The following is a 21506-nucleotide window of genomic DNA, read 5'->3' as shown; positions in this document are numbered from 1 at the left end:
CGTGTCCGACTCTTTGCGACCCCATGAATCGCAGCACGCCTGGCCTCCCTGTCCATCACCAACTCCCAGAGTTCACTCAGACTCACGTCCATCGAGTTAGTGATGCCATCCAGTAACAGGTTACTTCTTGGCGAAATGGTGCAGTCCATTTTGGGAAACAATTTAGCATTTGCTCAAAATTTACTTACAGAATTATCATATGATCTAGCAATTCTGCTCCAAGGTATAGAACCAAGAAAATAAAAAACACATCTCCCCCACAAACCTGTGCACAGATGTTCATAGGAGCATTATTCACAATAGGCCAAAAGTAGAAGCGACCGAAAGGTCATGATAAACAGATAAGCCAAAAAAAGAAAAGCATATCCATGCAATGGAACAGCATTTGACCATTAAAAAGAAAAAATGCTGCGACTTGCATGGCCTTGAAAACACTAAGCTAAGTGAGGTAAGTCAGATAGGAAAGGCCGCATATTCCACAGTTTCACTTTTAGATGTCTAGGATAGGCAAATCCATCAAAACAGGAAGTAGATAGGTAACTGTCAGGGTTGAGTAAGGAGACATAGGGCTGCTAATGAGGATGTTTCCTTTCACAGTGACGAAAATGTTCTGGAATCAGATAATGGTCATCATTGCAAAATACTGTGAATATACTAAAAACTATTATGCTACATACTTTAAGTGGTTGAATTTTATGGTATATGAATTATATCATAATTAAAATAAAAGCTTCAGCTAGTATTAATAAGTATGCTGGCTATTACTTTACATTTATTTTAAGAAATAAAAACTCACACCCACACTGAGTGGCGAGGATGGAAGATATGAAAGATCAAGACCAGCAAATTGTTCCAAGAAAGATAGAGACTTAAATGGGAAGATCAATAAACTTGTAAAACAATAACAGGGAACATTTTATGAAAAGGGAAATTTTCAAGTTTTTCTGGGATGATTGCATAAGTGTGGACATACATGTAAATATCATTAGCTATACCTCTAGTGTTTATGTGCTTTACTGTACATAAAATATATTTCAATTAGAATAACAGAATACATTTTGCATTAAGATTTAGTACACATCCATGTACATACATTCATGTAGACTCATACACTTGAAAATTGCTTCAAGAAACAAGATTCCTTTGTCTTAGGATACATTCCAATCTATTCTAATCTTGTCTATTGACAAAGCAAACAACAAGGTAACAGCATTAAACACTTGAATTCATCTGGAAAACATTACTTTAGAGTCACTCTCTTTTTCTAATGAATAGGAGTTTAAGCATAAAACTTAATTTATATATTTATATACACATATATCATATCCCTATAGATTTTAACAAGTCACTCTCTCAGCTGAACAAATTTTTCATTTCACTTTCAATTTATTGTCTTAGTATCCTTACTTTCCCATAACTCTTCATGAATCATTTTGATTAACAAAAGAAAGTCAAGAAAATTCTTCCACCAACAAATTTTCTGGCACTTTTTAAAAAATCCAGTTGTTACCTTTTGAAAATAACCAGCACGATTTCCAAAAGTTTCTCTTTGGGGGTTATAACCATCAATCATTTTTATCACTAAAGGCAAACTGATGTTTTTAAGTGCACAAAGGAAGTCTTTATCATCACCAGTGTGGTTATAACTTAGGATTATAATGAAGATTCACTCAGCAGTGACTCACGGCTGACCCTGGCCCTATTTAGGGTAAAGTGCAGCAATGCAGTTTACCCAGTTCCTTGAACTGAGACAAACAGACACAGACCACCAGAGTGGGTACAGATACCTCTGTTACAGGCTGGGCTCCTGGGATGAACTGGTTTTCCTGGTTCTGACAGGAAATTGGCTTCCTTCCAATTTCTGACATAGTTTAGCCTGCCAGAATCCCCAGACAAAGACTCATCTTGATATCCTGCAGTGGTCCTTTCCACATCTGAACAAACCTTCAGACTCGCTTAGGACTTCTCTGTACTTCTCCCCCAACTTTTATTCTGAATCTGCATTTGGAACTCTTTTTAATGCCTGTAAAAAAAAAAAAATCATCTTACTGAATTGGTTTCACTGTCCTTGTGTGTTTTTTATTTAGCATATATTTTACATATACATATATTGGGGATTCTAAATCTTACGACATTTCTCCCTCGCGATATCATATCTCCAAGTATAAGCATCTACTGAGCATATAAGTATAGCAGAGGGGTCCTTGAGAAGAAAAATGACGTTGCACCTGGTTCTGACCACCAGAGCCAAGATAGAAGATGTGGGCTTCACTCCCTCAGTCAGCTGTCACTGCAGTTCACCTTCATGAGCTGCAAGTTGTGCGTGTGACCTTTCCTCATCATTGTTCTTGTTCCAGGGACTGATGTCTATCTTTAGGGGGGACATGAGGCCACATCTACATTTTAAAATAATTTATAATTGTGAAATAGTTAAAATATACAAAAAGTACATTCAATAATTGAATAAAAGTCACAGATATACTCATATACTTGTATTTAACAGAATGATGTCATATTTGCTTAGAACTTTTTAAAAGTACTAAAATACATTAGATGCTATGACTATCCCCTTTTTTGGATTTCCCTGAATACAATATAGCAATGAATATACATGAACAAGAGTTACATGTATAACAAAGGAGGACCGGCTAGGACAATGCAAAGTTATGTGAGAAATGTTAGCTACAAAAGGCTACATCTTGTAGGAACATATAGGATTCTGTATATTAGGGACACAGACATGTATGTCCATGCCACACACATAGACATGCTATAGAACCACAAGGAAGTTCATGCACATGGTAACTGCTAACTGCAGCATTCCCCCCTCTCTTCAATTCTGGGAAGTAAAGACAGAGAATGGGATTGGGGAAATCACACGTAAGGACACACAGTCAACCACATGTCCACCTACGACCCAGCAATTCTACTGCTAGGTATATAGCCTAGAAAAGAGTGTCTTTGAACATGAGCCAAAGATATTAACATGAAGTCAAAATACAGGTACTCAAGAGATACCTGGAGCAATAGGCAAGCTTGGACTTGGAGTACAAAATGAAGCAGGGCAAAGCCTAACAGAATTTTGCCAAGAGAATGAGCTGGTCATAGCAAACACCCTCTTCCAGCAACACAAGAGACGACTCTTTACATGGACATCACTAGATGATCAATACCAAAATCAGACTGATTATATTCTTTGCAACAGAAGACACAGAAGGTCTATAAAGTCAGGAAAAACAAGACAGGGTGTTGACTGTGGCTCAGATCATGAAGGCCTTATTGCAAAATTCAGACTTAAATTGAAGAAAGTAGGGAAAACCACTAGACCATTCAGGTATGACCTAAATCAAATCCCTTATGATTATATACAATGGAAGTAACAAATAGGTTCAAGGGATTAGATCTGACAGACAGAGTGCCTGAAGAACTATGGACAGAGATTTGTAACATTGTACAAGAGGCGGTGATCAAAACCATCCCCAAGTAATGCAAAAAGGCAAAATGGTTGTCTGAGGAGGCCTTACGAAGAGCTGAGAAAAGAGAAGCAAAGGCAAAGGAGAAAAGTAAAGATATACACATCTGAAAGCAGAGTTCCAAAGAACAGCAAGGAGAGATAAGAAAGCCTTCCTCAGTGATCAATGCAAAGAAATTTAAGGAAAATAATAGAAAGGGGGAAGACTAGAGATCTCTTCAAGAAAATTAGAGATACTAAGGGAAAACTTCATGCAAACATGGGAATAATAAAGACAGAAGCGATATGGACCTAACAGAAGCAGAAGATATTAAGAACAGGTGGCAAGAATACACAGAAGAACTATATCAAAAAAAAGATCTTAATGACCCAGATAATCACAATGGTGTGATCACTCACATAGAGACAGACATCCTGGAGTAAGAGGTCAAGTGGGCCTTAGGAAGCATCACTGCAAATAAAGCGAGTGGAGGTGGGATTCCAGCTGAGTTATTTCATATCCTAAAGATGACACTGTTAAAAAGCTACACTCCATATTCCAGCAAATATGGAAAATTCAGCAGTGGCCACAGGACTGGAAAAGGTCAGTTTTCATTCGAATCCCAAAGAAATGCAATGCCAAAGAATGCTCAAACTACCTCACAGTTGCACTCATCTCACACCCTAGTAAAGTGATGCTTAAAATTCTCCAAGATACGCTTCAACAGTACCAACAGTGAACCAAGAACTTTCAGATGTTCAAGGTATATTTAGAAAAGGCAGAGGAACCAGATATCAAATTGCCAACATCCGCTGGATCATCAAAAAAGCAAACATCTACTTCTGCTTCACTGATTATGCTAAAACATCTGCCTGTGTGGATCACAATAAACTGTGGAAAGTTCTTAAAGAGATGGGAATACCAGACCACCTTACCTGCCTTCTGAAAAATCTGTATGCAAGTCAAGAAGCAACAGTTAGAACCAGACATGGAACACTGTTCTGGTTTCAAACTAGGAAAGGAGTACATCAAGGCTGTATATTCTCACCCTGATTAAATAACCTCTAGACAGAGTACATCATGCGAAATGCTGGGCTGGATGAAGCACAAGCTAAGATTGCCAGGAGAAATATCAATAACCTCAGATATAACGATGACACCACCCATATGGCAGAAGGTGAAGAGGAACTAAAGAGCCTCTTGATGAAAGTGAAAGAGAGAGTGAAAAAGTTGACTTGTAACTCAACTTTCAAAATACTAAGATTATAGCATCCAGTCCCATCACTTCATGGCAAATAGATGGGGAAACAATGGAAACAGTGACAGACTTTATTTTCTTGGGCTCCAAAATCACTGCAGATAGTGACTGCAACCATGAAATTAAAAGATGTTTGTTCCTTGGAAGAAAAGCTATGGCCAACCTAGACAGCATATTATAAAGCAGAGACATTACTTTGCTGACAAAAGTCTGTATAGTCAAAGGTGTGGTTTTTCCAGCAGTCACATATGGATGTGAGAGTTGAACTATAAAGAAAGGTGAGCACTGAAGAATCGATCCTTTTGAACTGTGGTGTTGGAGAAGACTTTTGAGAATCCCTTGGACTGCAAAGAGATTAAACCAGTCAATCATAAAGGAAATCAGTCCTGAATATTCATTGGAAGGTGAACACTTCAGCCAATACTTCCCACCTGATGGGAAGAATTGACTCATTTGAAAACTGACCCTGATGCTGGGAAAGGTTGAAGGCAGGAGGAGAAGGGGATGACAGAGAATGAAATGGTTGGATGGCATCACTGACTCAATTGACATGAGTTTGAGTAAGCTCTGGTAGTTGGTGATGGACAGGGAAGCCTGGTGTGCTGCAGTCCATGGGGTTGCAAAGAGTCAGACATGACTGAGTAGGCTGAACTGAAGTGAACTTGAACATGAAAGATAGGTCCGTGTCCAGCCACTGGACAAAGTCTATATAATCCCACCCGCATAAAGTTCAGAGTTGGCCAAACTATTTTCTAGTAAGAAATATAAGGAAAGAAATAAGAAAATTGATTAACGATATAGCCCAATAGTGAATGGGAGGAGGCATCAAGAAAACTTCAGAATGATGAAAATGATCCCTATCTTGGTCTGGGTATTGCTTAGGTGTGTGTAAGTTCATAGAGTTATACCCTTAATATTTGTATGTATTTTGTATTTAAATTGCATCTCAATATTGGGGATTCCCAGCTGGCTCAGTGGTCAAGAATTTGCCTGCAATACAGGAGACCCGGATTCTATCCCTGGATTGGGAAGATCTCCTGGAGAAGGGAATGGCAACCCACCCCAGTGTTCTTGCCTGGAGAATTCCTCGGACAGAGGAGCCTGCTAGGATGTAGTCCATGGGGTCACAAAGTCAGACACGACTGAGCGACTGACCATGCGTGCATTCTAAAATAAGAAACAAAATACCTTCATTATCATAATTCTGAGACTTTCCATTCTTTTTGCCTTTCCACACTCTGGACTCAGGTTTGAATACTTCTGAAGTCTCAATTAACAAACAATGCCTATCCTGGTGAAGGGTTCCTGGGAATTACTGGGGTCTTTCTTCTGTTGTTACCATTTCCTTTATTTCAGAGTTGTTTTTTTTTCTTTCACCATCCTGCTCAATGTTTCCATAACATCTGATTTGCTGTGTGGGTCATATTTTTTTACCCTCTAGTTTCAGTTTTAAGACCTTTAAGTCTTAGATATGCGTTTCTCCAAATAACCTGTTCTTTCCCATAATCCTAAACTTATACTTAGTGTTTCAAGATCCTGAACCCTGCATCAGAAAGTAAAATCTTGACTCCTCTCATTTCCCAGAATTTGGATGGGAAGGAGTCGGAAAAACTGCACTTTTAGACACCAGACATAGGTGAACATGAGTGCATGCTCAGTCGCTAAATCATGTCCGACTCTCGCAACCCCATGGACTGTAGCCCGCCAGGCTCTTCTGTCATGGGATTCTCCAGGCAAGATTACTGGAGTGGGTTGCCATTTCCCTCTCCAGGGGATCTTCCCAACCCAGGGATTGAATCTGAGTCTCCTGCTTGGGAAGTGTATTCTTTACCACTGAACCACCTGGGAAGCCAAACCCAAAAGCATGAAAAACGGGAGGTGGTTACACAAACGATCCAGAATAAAATACCTTGGAATAAACACAAACTAACCTCTTCTATGCAAATATACTCTATCAGCTTGGAAAACAGGCACTTCTGTTGAACATGCACGGAATGTTTCATCCACATCTCTATCACCGGGATCCCGAGCACACCAGCATCAGTGGTCTAAAAATTAAAAAAAAAAAAATCTTATGAGGCTTATCTGAAATCCTCATCTTTCAAGATTTCATGTATATATGTAAACCAAAATAACTTACAGAGAGCTTTCTCCATCTGACTGAAAAATAAATAAAAAAGCATTATTTCCAAGTCCTTGGAAACCGGCTCAAGGCAGACACCTCTCGCTGTGCCTAATGTTATAAAAATCTATAAGCCATTAACTCTAGCAACATTAAATATATAAAAATCAATTCCAATGCCCTGTACTTCTTTCAAAGTCCCAATGCGCAATGGGAAATATATAAGAAAATACTACCTGCTCCCCGATATTCTTCAGGTGTTTCTCTGATTTATCCTGGAAAGTCAGTCAGTTGTGCCCACCTGTACCAGGGACATTAGGAAGCAGTCAGCTAGTCTTATGGTCTTTGGGAAGTTCACAGTCAGACTCTGTTCAGAGGCCAAGCCCAGCTCTCAGGTGGTCAAGCCAGGCCTCCGTGGTACTGGAGCCACAGCCTCTGGGGGAAATCACCTGTTACCATGGTCCGACACCAGGCCTTGACTCACTGTGCAGGACTCACTTCCTTCCTTCACTATGAAAATACAGGGAATTTTACTTTCTGGGAAAGCTCCAATTAACCCAATGATTACAGCTATATGGTTGACAGCAGCTTTATCCTCACTCTTTCAATATGCATGTGTTTATAGATAGCAGATGCAGATGACACCACCTTTATGGCAGAAAGTAAAGAAGAACTAAAGAGCCTCTTGATGAAAGTGAAAGAGTTGGCTTAAAGCTCAACATTCAGAAAATTAAGATCATGGCATCCGGTCCCATCACTTCATGGGAAATAGATGGGGAAACAGTGGCTGACTTTATTTTTCTGGGCTCCAAAATCACTGCAGATGGTGACTGCAGCCAGGAAATTAAAAGACGCTTACTCCTTGGAAGGAAAGTTATGACCAACCTAGACAGCATATTAAAAAGCAGAGATACTACTTTGCCAACAAAGGTCCATCTAGTCAAGGCTATGGTTTTTCCAGTAGTCATGCATGGGTGTGAGAGTTGGACTGTAAAGAAAGCTGAGCACCAAAGAATTGATGCTTTTGAACTGTGGTGTTGGAGGAGACTCTTGAGAGTCCCTTGGATTGCAAGGAGATCCAACCAGTCCATCCTAAAGGAGACCAGTCCTGGGTTTTCATTGGAAGGACTGATGTTGAAGCTGAAACTCCAATACTTTGGCTACCTGATGCAAAGAGCTGACTCATTTGAAAAGACCCTGATGTTGGGAAAGATTGAGGGCCAAAGGAGAAGGGGACAACAGGGCATGAGATGGTTGGATGGCATCACCAACATAATGGACATGGGATTGGATAGACTCCGGCAGTTGGGGATGAACAGAGAGGGCTGGCATGCTGTAATTCATCGGGTCGCAAAGAGTTGGACACGACTGAGCAACTGAAGTGAACTGAACTGAACTAATAGCTAGCAGATTTTTTAAATGTAGTTGACTTACAATATTGTGTTAGTATCAGGTGCACAGCAAAATGACTCAGTTATCTTTTTTAAATTGTATTCCATTATAGGCTATTCTAAGATATTGAGTATAATTCCCAGTGCTAAACAGTAAATCCTGGTTGCTTATCTATTTTCTGTATAGTAGTTTGTATCCCAATTCCTGATTTGTCCCTCTCTCCCTCTCTCCTGTTTGGTAACTGTAAGGAGGGCACGGCAACCCACTCCAGTATTCTTGCTTGGGAAATCCCATGGACAGAGGAGCCTTGAGGGCTACAGTCCATAGGATCACAAAGAGTCAGACATGACTGACGCAATTGTTTTCTATGTCTGTGAGTCTGTTTCTATTTTATATATAGATTCATTTGTGTCATTTTTAGATTTCACATTTAAGTAATATGATATCATATTTGTCTTTGACTCACTTCACTAAGGATAATATTCTCTAGATCCATCAATGTTGCTGCAAATGGCAATACTTCCTTCTTTTTATGGCTGAATAGTATTCCACTGTGCATGTATGTGTATGCATATATACACACATACATACTCACACAGCCCCTTCTTTATCCATTCATTTGTCGATGGACATTTAGGTTGTTTCTGTCTCATGGCTATTATAAATAGTGTTGCAGTGAACACTGAGATGCATGTATCTTTTCAAATTAGTTTTCAAAGTTTCCAGATATATACTCAGGAGTGGGATCACTGGATCTTACGGTAGCTCTATTTTTAGTTTTTTAAATACCTCCATGTTGCTTTCCACAGAGGCCGCACCAATTTACATCTCCGCCAATAATGTATGAGGGTTTCCTCTGTCTCCACACCATCTCTAGCTTTAACCATATTCAGACATTTTGTTAGGCTTCCCTGATGGCTCAGATAGCAATGTGGGAGAGGGAGACCCAGGTTCGATCTCTGGATCAGGAAGATCTCCTGGAGAAGGGAATGGTAACCCACTATAATATTCTTACCTGGAGAATCCCATGGACAGAGGAGCCAGGTGGGCTACAGTCCATGGGGTAGCAAATGTAGTGTTTTTTAATTTAATTGATTTTTTTAAATTGGAGGTTAATTACTTTACAATATTGTAGTGCTTTTTGCCATACACTGACATGAATCAGCCATGGGTGTATGTGTGTTCCATTCTCTAATAATTAGCAATGGGCTTCCCCTGTGGCTCAGTGTCAGAGAACTGCCTGCAATACAGGAGATGCAAGAGATGTGGGTTCAGTCCCTAGGTCTGGAAGATCCCCTGGAGGAGGGCACGGCAACCCACTCCAGTATTCTTGCCTGGGAAATCCCATGGACAGAGGAACCTGGAGGGCTACAGTCCATAGGATCACAAAGAGTTAGACATGACTGAAGCAATTGAGCACAAGCACAAATAATTTGCAATACTGAGCATTTTTTCATCTGTTTATTGGCCACCTGTATGTCTTCTTTGGAGAAATGTCTGTTTAGGTCTTCTGTATTGTTCTAATAAAGGTGCACAGAAAGGTTAACAAAAAATTATAAATGAACTTTAAAATTTTCAGCCTAAATCACAGATAAAGAAGGGCAGTTTATTATGTCTAGTACCATCAACCAAAAAAGGATTTGCTATATATAGTATTTGCTATATATATATATAGTATTTAGAGGAGTACTAAGAAATCAGAGAATAAGCAGTTATAAAAATACATTAAAGCCAAAATCTATTCAACAGCTCACCTTGCAGGCAAACTCATAGGATCAAATCAAAGCCAGACATATGAGCATCTGGGTCAGGTTCAGCATCCTAGTCCAGAACATCCTAAGCACCATGCAGTTCAAATGTATATAAAGTAAAAATGCTTGAGGTGCTAGTTGTTGTCAAGATTCATATTGTTTGAAGTGTAAATAGTCCTTAAAGATTTACTGAGCAAGGCCTTGCCCACCAGAACAAGACCAGTCCTTTCCATCAGGAAGCTTCCATAAGCCCTTTACCCTCATCCATCAGAGGGCAGAGTGACTGAAAACCACAATCATAGAAAACTAACCAAACTGATCACGTGGATTACAGGCTTGTCTGACCCAATGAAACCATGAGCCAAGCTGTGTAGGGCCACCCAAGATGGAGGGTCATGGTGGAGAATTCTGACAAAACACGATCCACTGGAGAAGGGAATGGTGAACAGCTTCAGCATTCTTGCCTTGAGAACCCCATGAACAGTACAAAAAGGCAAAAGTATATGACACTGAAAGATGAACTCCCCAGGTTGGTAGTGCCCAATATGCTATTAGAGAAAAATAGAGAAATAGTTCCAGAAGGAATGAAGAGGTTGAGCCAAAGCAAAAACAATGCCCAGTTGTGAATGTGTCTGGCGATGGAAGTAAAGTCCGATGCTGTACAGAAAAATATTGCACAGGAACCTGGAATGTTAGGTGTCAGAATCAAGGTAAATTGGAAGTGGTCAAACAGGAAATGGCAAGACTGTACATCAACATTTTAGGAATCAGTGAACTAAAATTTACTGGAATGGGTGAATTTAATTCAGATGACCATTATATCTACTACTGTGGGGAAGAATATCTTAGAAGAAATGCAGTAGCCATCATAGTCAGGAAAAGATCTGAAATGCTTGGGTGCAATCTCAAAAATGACAGGATGATCTCTGTTCATTTCCAAGGCAAACCATTCAATATCACAATAATCCAAGTCTATGTGCCAACCACTAATGCCGAAGAAGCTGAACAGTTCTATGAAGACCTAAAGGAGGCCCTAGAACTAACATCCAAAAAGATGTCCTTTGGATCATAGAGGACTGGAATGCAAAAGTAGGAAGTCAAGAGATACCTGAGTAACAGTCAAGTATGGCCTTGGAGTACAGAATGAAGTGGAGAAAAGGCTAACAGAGTTTTGCCAAGAGAACACACTGGTCATAGTAAACATGCTCTTTCAATAACAGAAGAGACGATTCTATGCATGGACATCTCCAGATGGCCAATACCAAAATCAGATTGATTATACTCTTTGCAGCCGAAGATGGAGAAGCTCTATACAGTCAGCAAAAACCAGACCTGGATCTGACTGTGGCTCAGATCATGAAATCTTTATTGCAAAATTCAGACACAAACTGAAGAACGTAGGGAAAACCACTAGGCCATTTGGGTATGACCTAAACCAAATCCCTTATGATTATACAATGGAAGTGACAAACAGATTCAAGGGATTCGATCTGATAGACAGAGTGCCTGAAGAACTATGGACAGAGGTTCGTGACAATGTACAGGAGGCTGTGATCAAAAACATCCCTAAGGGGGAGAAAAATGCAAAAAGGCAAAACAGTTGTCTGACAAGGCCTTACAAATAGCTGAGAAAAGAAGAAAAGCAAAAGGCAAAGGAGAAGAGGAAAGATATACCCATGTGAATGCATAGTTTCAAAGAACAGCAAAAAGAGATAAGAAAGCCTTCTGAAGTGAAAAATTTTAAGAAATAAGAAAAACAACAGAAAAGGGAAAGACTAGGGATCTCTTCAAGAAAATTAGAGATATCAGGGGAAAATTTCATGAAAAAAAAAAGGGAAAAATAAAGGACAGAAATGGTATGGACCTAACAGAAGCAGAAGATATTCAGAAGAGGGTGCAAGAATACGCAGATCTTAATGACCCAGATAACCACGATGGTGTGAACACTCACCTAGAGTCAGACATCCTGGAGTGTGAAGTCAAGTGGGCCTTAGGAAGAATAACTATGAACAAAGCTAGTGGAGGTGATGAATTCCACTGAGCTATTTCAAATCCTAAGAGATGATGCTGTTAAAGTGCTACACTCAATATGCCAGCAAATTTGGAAAACTCAGCAGTGGCCACAGAACTGGAAAAGCTCCTTTTCATTTCAACCCCAAAGAAGGGCAATGCCAAAGAATGCTCAAACTACTGCACAATTGCACTCATTTTACATGCTAGCAAAGTAATGCTCAAAATCCATCAAGCTAGGTTTCAACAGTATGTGAACAAAGAACTTCCAGACACACAAGCTGGATTTAGAAAAGGCAGAGGAACCAGAGATCACAATGCCAACATCCACTGCATCATAAAAAAAAAAAAGCAAGAGAATTCCATAAAAATCTTCTGCTTTGTTGACTATGCTAAAGCCTTTGACTGTGTGGATCACAGCAAACTGTAGAAAATTCTTAGAGAGATGGGAGTACCAGACCATTGTACCTGCCTCTTGAGAAATCTGTATGCCAGTCAAGAAGCAATAGTTAGAACCAGACATGAAGCAACAGACTGGTTCAAAATTGGGAAAGGAGTATGTCAAGGCTGTATACTGTCAGTTCTGTTTATTTAACTTATATGCCAGTTCAGTCACTCAGCCATATCCAACTCTTTGCAATCCCATGGACTGCAGTACGTCAGGCCTCCCTGTCCATTACCAACTCCCAGAGATTACTCAAAATCATGTACATTGAGTCAGTGATGCCATCCAACCATCTCATCCTGTGGTACCCTTCTCTTCCCACCTTTAATCTTTCCCAGAATCAGGGTCTTTTCAAATGAGCCAGCTCTTCGCATCAGGTGGCCAAAGTATTGGAGTTTCAGTTTCAGCATCAGTCCTTCCAATGAACATTCAGGACTAATTACCTTTAGGATGGACTGGTTGGATCTCCTTGCAGTCCAAAGGACTCTCAAGAGTCTTCTCCAACACCACAGTTCAAGCATCAATTCTTCAGCTCTCAGCTTTCTTTATAGTCCAACTCTCATATCCATACATGACCACTGGAAAAACCATAGCCTTGACTAGATGGACCTTTGTTGGTAAAGTAATGTCTCTGCTTTTTAATATGCTGTCTAGGTTGGTCATAATTTTTCTTCCAACAAGCAAGTGTCTTTTAACTTCATGGCCGCAGTCACCACCTGCAGTGACTTTAGAGCCCCCCAAAATAGTCTGTCACTATTTCTATTGTTTCCCCATCTATTTGCCATGAAGTGATGGGACTGGATGCCATAATCTTACTTTTCTGAATGTTGAGTTTTAAACCAACTTTTTCACTCTCCTCTTTCACTTTCACCAAGAGGCTCTTTAGTTCTTCTTCACTTTCTGCCATAAGGGTGGTATCATCATTATATCTGAGGTTATTGATATGTCTCCTGACAATCTCCATTCCAGCTTGTGCTTCTTCCAGCCCAGCATATCTCATCATGTACTCTGCATATAAGTTAAATAGGCAGGGTGATAATATACAGCCTTGACATACTCCTTTCCATACTCCTTCCTGATTTGGAACCAGTCTGTTGTTCCATACCCAGTTCTAACTGTTGCTTCCTGACTTGCATACAGATTTCTCAGGAGGCAGGTCAGGTGGTCTGGTATTCCCATCTCTTTAAGAATTATCCAGAGTACATCACTGAATGGCTGGGCTGAATGAAGCACAAGCTGGAATCAAGATTGCTAGGAGAAATATCAATAACCTCAGAGATGCAGATAATACCACCGTTATGGCAGAAAATGAAGAGGAACTAAAGAAACTCTTGATGAAGGTAAAAGGTGAGAGTAAAAAAGCTGACTTAAAACTCAACATTCAGAAAACTAAGATTTGGGCATTCAGTCCCATTACTTCGTGTCAAATAGATGGGGAAACAATGAAAACAATGACAGACTTTATTTTGTCCAAAATCACTGCAAAATGGTGACTGTAGCCGTGAAATTAAAAGACACTTGCTTCTTGGAAGGAAAGCTACAACAAACGTAGACAGCATATTAAAAAGTAGAGACATTACTTAGCCAACAAAGGTGCATAGAATCAAAGCTGTGGTTTTTCCAGTAGTCATGTATGGATGTGAGAGTTGAACCATAAAGAAGGCTGAGTGCCGAAGAATTGATGTTTTTGAGCTGTGGTTTTGGAGAAGACTCTTGAGATTAACTTGGGCTGCAAGGAGATCAAACCAGTTAGTCTTAAAGGAAATCAATCCTGAATATTAATTTGAAGGACTGATGTTGAAGCAGAAGCTCCAATTTTTTGGCCACCTCAATGCAAAGAACCAACTAATTGGAAAAGACCCTGATAGTAGGAAAGATTAAAGGAGGAGGAGGAGAAGGGGGTGATAGAGGATGAGATGGTTGGATGGCATCACCAACTCAATGGACATGAGTTTCAGCAAGCTCCAGGAGATGGTGAAGGACAGGGAAGCCTGGCATGCTGCAGTCCATGGGTTGCAAAGAGTCAGACACAACTGAACTACTGAACAATAGTCCATGCTGACATTGAAGAATCAGCACTCAGGTACTTATCTGGAAAGGTACCACCCACTCATTTTCACTAACCATAAATTTTCTCTTGGTTCCTCATGTTGACATCAGTTTCAGTTTTGTGAATCACACCTCCAGTCTTGCTGCCTCAGAGGTGGAATATAGCTCTCCAGCTTTTGGCATGCAATTTGTTAAAGGAAAATGTTTTATTCCTGCTAGAAGCAAAGTTACTCACTGAGGGATCTCTATCTCAATAGCACTGTGATTTAACCAACTGGGCTGACTGCCTTGACTTATATACCTAGACTGCATACAAAAAGGAAAGAAATTGCTGGAATTCTTTTGCTGTCCTAAATTGCTTTCAGTCTGGATTTACTTAAACCACTCAAAAGTCTGGTTTCCATCCAATATTTAAACCACTCAGGAAAGAGACAATCAGATGTTAAAGGTGTCAGAGAGCTTTCAAATACACAAGACCAAAGGGACCCAAAGTCCAGGGAAGGAAGAAATATTAGAAAGTCAGGTGAACACCTGCAGATGCCTTTCCCTGGGGGCATTTGCCAAGCCACTGAGAAATAAGGTTTGGTTTAGGCAGAAGTCACAGCTAGGAGCAGAAAAAATGGTAGAGAGTTTGGTGTCCATAAGGAGCTGGAATATAAAAACTGGAGGCTTGTGTGTATCAATACAGCTAGTCTCAAGATGTTTGCCAGTTTCTGAAGCAATGCAAAGCAGGAGGCTAAGGAATTAGCTTTAAAAAAAAATCTGTGAAGTAGTAGAAGAAAAGTATCCAAAGTCTCTGCCTTAAGGAGACAAAGACCCACCAGGTTCTCAATAAAGATGTCGTCAAATGAAGTTATGAGCCAAGAAAAAAGATTCAGGAAACGAGAGCAAGAATACACCCTACAAGGAGAGAAGTGATGGGAAGCTTGAGCCTAGGGTGAGGGTGGTATCGTGTGCTAGAGGGCACCTGGCCCAGGAGAAACAGGAAATCTCTAGAAAGAGGTTTCCTGGAGGAAAGTGGTCAAACATTTGGTACACTGGAGTAGTTGGAAAATATTCCGGACAGACATTTGGCAGATATGTTGAACCATTCCAAAATATGGTGTGTGTGTGTGTGTGTGTGTGCGTGTGTGTGTATAATTGATGGGAACATAAAAATCCTGTACCAAAATTGAGGCAAATATTTCCTTGAGGAAAAATTAATAGTGAGCATGAGCTCACTACTTCATTTGATCAGGAACATTAATAAAAGTCTGTCTATTGCTTCCAAAAATGCAATGCGGGCATATTAAAAGCATGTAAAGAGAAAAACTGTGATGGAGGGGGCTGTGTAAATGAGCTAAATCTTCACCCGTCAGAAAAGGAAACCAATAAATAATACCTAAAATGGAGATCTGTGAAAGCAATAAAGCACAGTACTTAGTACTTATAAAGACCTAACAAACACAACAACAAAAATAATTGAAATATATTGTCTAGTTGGGGCTGAGGGAAGAAAAGTGAATGACTGCTGGTTTTACTATAAGGCTTTTAACACTCTTGACTTTTAAACTAAATGTACAAGCTAAACTTTAAAAATAAGAATTATCATATTTTATATGTCATGAACTAATTGTATAAATATTTCCATTGAAAGTTAACAAAATAAATTTTCATTCCCAAGTCAACTTTTTTATGTAAAACTTTGAGCTGCATAGAAGAGCTAAAAGGGATTTTTAATATATGTTGTACAGAATATGTGCATTAATACAGCATCTGAGAATTGAGAAAGTTCTATTTCTTGGCTCTCAGTTGTAACAATTGTACACCTTGGGATTTCTGGAAAATAATTGCTTGCAAAACCAACAAACCACCCAAGACACAAATTATGCTTAACAAAGCTCAGCTTTCTAAATTGCACCATATAATCACCATGTTTGAAGTTTTCAATGTAATGATACAATTATCTTTCTGTGAATTTTTGTACATTTTTCCAACAAATATATATTGACACTCCACTAATTGCCATGCACTCGCTAACTACTTAGAGTACAAAGATAAAGCTGAAAAATAAGCCTGCTGTCAGAAAGTCCATAGGAACTCACGTGATCTCTCATCATTGCCATTATATCAAAGAACAAAGGTTCTAAATCTCCATTTTCTGGATTATCTCACAATTTAACCCCGAACCAAGTCAATATGGAGATAGACGTTCTTAACAGAAAACCTCTTCAGGGATTTTTGTGTGGTGGTTCTAATAGTGTCAATATAATTCCCAAATAATTCTAACCGCCATTTAGAATTCCAAAAGAGACTAGCGAATTCACCTGCCAATGCAGGAGACTCGGGTTCACTCCCTGGGTCAGGAAGATCCCTTGAAAGAGGAAACAGCAACCCACTCCTGTATTCTTGCCTGAGAAATCGCGTGGACAGGGGCGCCTGGCACGCTACAGTCGATGGAGTCACGAAGAGTTGGACACAAGTGAGCTTCGAGCACAGGGAGCCTAGGACTTTAGGATCAGGGAGTAAATACCCACTTCAGTAATTTCTTGCTTATTGTATTTACCACAACAATTCATGTACATGCAATGATGAAGAAATAAGTATTTTCTTTACGCCACATGTGAAAGTCAGTGGAATATCTCATAGTTACGCATGTATTTAAGAGCCTGTCTTATTTTAAAGGGCTTCCCTGGTGGCTCAGATGGTAAAGAATCCACCTGCAATGCAGGAGATGTAGGTTTGATCCCTGGGTCAGGAAGATCCCCTGGAGAAGCTAATGCCTACCCACTCCAATATTCTTGCCTGGGAAATGCCCTTTTTTTCATTTTGACACAGGAAGAAAAAACTGTAAACTCATTTCATCTAATTTAATATAGTTCTGACTTTCTATGCTTTTCTGTATAAAGATGAAATACTAGTCACCATTCACTTCGATACATGGATTACTAAGGAAAGGAAAAAAATGGGTCAATAATATTTCATTTGAGGCAATCTCTCTCTCTTTCTCCTTTGGGAAAACAAACTTCAATCTCATATTCAATATTACCTTGCACTTTTAACTTAGACAGAGAAACAACCAATTAAATCTTCCCTTAATACTAACAAGAGTTCATAGAAACAACACAGAGTGATGCCCCCAAGGAAATCTGTAATGAACACAAATCAATCTGCATCAGGACCTATTGACTTGGTTTTCAGGCACTTAGGATCACAGAATGGTGAATCTCTTCAGTAAAAGGAGTCAGTTTGACCAGAAAAAGCGCTATTTTTTCCTTATCAGTTAACCATTTATTTCTTTTAAAAGACACTATTGCAAAGTGGTACTGGAATTTGACAGCCTGAGTTTGATTCGTGATTTTGCTATATTGTCAATGAAAGTAGGTCACTTAACCTCTCTAAGACTTAATTTTAAAGGGATAATAATAACCAGTCTTAGATCTACGCTGATAATCATATGTAATATATATATAGCAAATAATGATTGTAAATGACCAGTAATTATGTAATTAGCATAATTATAATATGAAAAAATACAATATATTGTCATAAAATGTTCCTACAACATTTTAAATCCCCAAATCTGCAGTTACATTTTCTTTACATTTGTAACATTGTGTTTTCTCTTTTTGGAACAGACTTGGAAAAAAGATAATTATTTTGTTGTTCTTTTCCAGATAATAAATAAAAATCATAAAAATAAAAGTAAGCATACAGAGGTAAATATCAATTAAGGTCTAATATATTCTTCTTGAACCCTAATGAATTACTTTGAGCATTCCCTTTTTAGTAATTATTAGATTAATAGATAAAGTTGTAGTATTTCTCTGGGTTCTTCATTTAAAGCAAAAGAGCCCAAAAGGCTGAAAATATTTACAGTCACTTGTATTGTAAGTTATTGTAAACATTTACAACTGCACCTCAAAAAAAAAAAAAAAAAAACAGCTTGCCAGTCTTTGTTATGTCTTAATAATAGCAGTTCACAACTTCAAAATATATGGATGATTCCGCTAATAAACTGATGAGCAAAAACATCAGGCACACACTGAGCTGTCAGTTTATGTAAGTACTAATATCTACAAAGCTCATCTACGTTGTTGGAATTTGGGGTGAAAATCACCTGAGTGGCCAGGCAGTGATCAGAAGGTGGGGTCAGATAGTGCACTGGCGATCTTCCAATTCTTGATCTGAACTCTGGTCAAATGACACATTTATTACTTGTTCACTTACATGTCTACATTTTTGTCAATAAAAAGTATTTATTTTATATATTAAAATAATTATTATAATTCATTTATATATTTTAAAAATTTACGAAGTATGGTCATGTGGTACAGTATTGTTACCATGAGATAAAGTGGTATCATCATAAGCAAAATAGGAACATAACCCAGGGACGTAAAAGCTGGACTGTAACAAAGCATCAGACAAGTCGGACATGACTTAGCGATTGAATAACGTCAACAACATAAACACATTGATTTCCAATCTTTTTTTCCTTACAGCTAAAGAAAATAAAGCCAACAGAAGGCATTCGATTTGGTCAAATTAATACACTTTGTTGTTGTGTTGCAGGCCCTCAGTCATGTCCCACCCTCTGTGACCCCAGGGACTGCAGCCCACCCGGCTACTCTGTCCATGAGATTTTCCAGGCAAGAATCCCGCAGTAGGTTGCCATTTCCTCTTCCAGGGGATCTTCTCAACCCAGGGATCAAACCCACATTTCCTTCATTGGCAGGAGGATTTTTTCACCTCTGAACCACCTGGAAAGCCCTACTTACTTTGTATAAGAGGACAAACAAGATCCAGTTTTCTGGCTTAAAAATCCAGTACTTTTCTGACCACACAACATGCTTTAATACTCTTCTCCTCATCAAAACAAAAGAAAGTAAAATAGCCAAAAAATTCAAGTCTTATAACTTAATACCAGTGATCATCTTCATGAAATTACTGTATCATAATTTACTATTTAAAGCAGCAAATATTTCAATCACTCGTATAGTTCAATATGTCTTTTCAAAGAGAAGAAATAAACAAATATAAAAATGTGATGATTAAAAAGTTTGTCCACAAGAAGTTTGAAAACAGAATTTATGGCCTCTCCAAGCCCTGTGATCATTCCTCTCACCACACTATGATAAACACAAAAATTCTTTTTTTAAATTTTTAAATGTTTAATAATAAGATATTTCAACCATCCAGAAAATATGCAAAATAATAGACACCATCCTAGAGTCTTAGAATCTTAGATCTAGTTATTAACATTTTGATCTATATGATTGATATATTTATTAGGTTTTAACTTAAAGTATAGCTAGAGCCAGTCACTGCCATATACCTAGCTCCCTGCATTTTCTCACTCCCAAGAAGCAACCCCTAACCTCAATTTGGTATTTTTGCATGCTTTCAAGTATTATTTTACATAAAGATACAAATTCTTTATGTACTTATATTACTATAAAATACTGTTTTGTATATTTTAAATTATGTAAATAAATGTTCTGAATATATCCTTATTTTAGATGGAAAGTTCTTAAGGGTTTGCTCCCAAATAATTTTTCAAGCCCTCCTAGGACAGAAATCACTTGACTTTCATCCTCAAAGTGCTTTGAAAGGTAGATTATAATTGCAGTGTCCTATTCTGCCTGTCATATTTTATTTCTTAAGCTGCCTACATGTGAGTTCAATCTGGTATCTATGTTTATAATTAATTAGATCCCAAAATAGAAATGGCAGCAGAGAATAGAATTTTGTTGTTGAAAGTATCAGAATTGACTGCAGTGTCTTGATATTTCCTTATAGTCTGTGCAACCTTTTTCCACTTACATGAAATCTCAATAAGAAAAAGAATTGCTTTCTATTTCCCAACTTCAACAAGAACGTCATTACTCTTTTATCGGGCAGCTTTGCAGTAAATAGCATTCATTCGTAAAGCTTTGATTTTTAGCTGCATTTTAACTCTGCTTCACTGTCAAGCATTTCTTCTCTGAGTCACCCTCTCCCACCTCCCCTCCCAGATCTGTCCATTAACACCTGTCTATCTGCTCTACAGTCATTGCCACCTTCTGGAGTCCAACCCCTTCATGCGACTTCAGTTTAACCAAACCTACCACTGTGTCCCCTAATCTGATCTCATTACAGCTGCTCTAAAGGAGAAACAGGAATCTTAGGTTTCTAACATTCTCTAAATCTCTGCATCTTAAAATTCTTATTACATCTCTTACCTCACTGGGCACCAGTTCCCACGCAGTCTCTACCCTAAAACTATGGTGGGCTCTCTCAGTTTCTAGAATGTTCCATGCTCCTCATCCCTCCTGAGAGCCCTTGTGGAACCCACAACCTTTGCTCAGGGCTCTGTCCTCCACTCCAGACACAGTCATTTTCCTAAGAAGGTCACCTCTGCCCCCAACACTTCATCTACTGTACCTTGCTGTTTTCCTTCACAACCTTATCAGTGTATCTGTGCGCGTGTGTGTGTGTGTGTGTGACTGGTTCCCTCCTTCATTAAACTTTAAGCTCCATCAGAGCAGAGACCATATCTACACTGTTTAACATTCAACACTGAATCCCAGCACTTTGCATAACTTGGCTTATAGTAGGTACTTCCTGAATAGTTGTTCAATTATTTTGAAATGTACATTTGTATCAACTAATGAATATGTAAGCAAGTGGAGGGTGGCGTACCCAGTATCCAGCAGTGTTTGCTTACAGAAAGTGAGGTGAGATATACCAAGGCAGCACCACCTTACCAACTAGAGAATCAGCCGCAGCCCCCACCGCTCACAAAAACTGCCCTGTAGGCTCGCCTGTGTGTGGAACCTCCCTCACGTTCCGTAGCCAACCTGCCCGCCTGTCTTCACGGCTTCAACTGCCAGCGAGCTAAACAAAGTTCTAAAGGCAGGACCCTTTGGGAGGTGACGGAGCACGTGGATTGTAACCAGGCAGGAAAGCGCAACCTGTGGAAGCTTAAGGAAGTGAGAAGCTTAGGAGGCAGTCATAGGAGAGAGTTAAAAACATATGTGCGGTGTGGGAACTCAGTCCTTATTCT

General features: G+C 39.1%; 1 long non-coding RNA gene across 1 annotated transcript; it reads right to left on the bottom strand.

The window, feature by feature from the left end:
• LOC108634073 lies at window positions 1328–20851 on the bottom strand. The gene is made up of 3 exons (XR_001917353.1): window positions 20683–20851; window positions 6642–6758; window positions 1328–2023 (listed from the first exon to the last, which is right to left on the bottom strand). It is a non-coding gene; the product is annotated as an uncharacterized LOC108634073 (long non-coding RNA).

The sequence above is a fragment of the Capra hircus genome, chromosome 27, assembly GCF_001704415.2.
Source record: "Capra hircus breed San Clemente chromosome 27, ASM170441v1, whole genome shotgun sequence".
NCBI lineage: Eukaryota > Metazoa > Chordata > Mammalia > Artiodactyla > Bovidae > Capra > Capra hircus.
The sequence above is the reverse complement of the archived record's forward strand: the minus strand, read 5'-3'. Positions and strand labels throughout refer to the sequence as shown.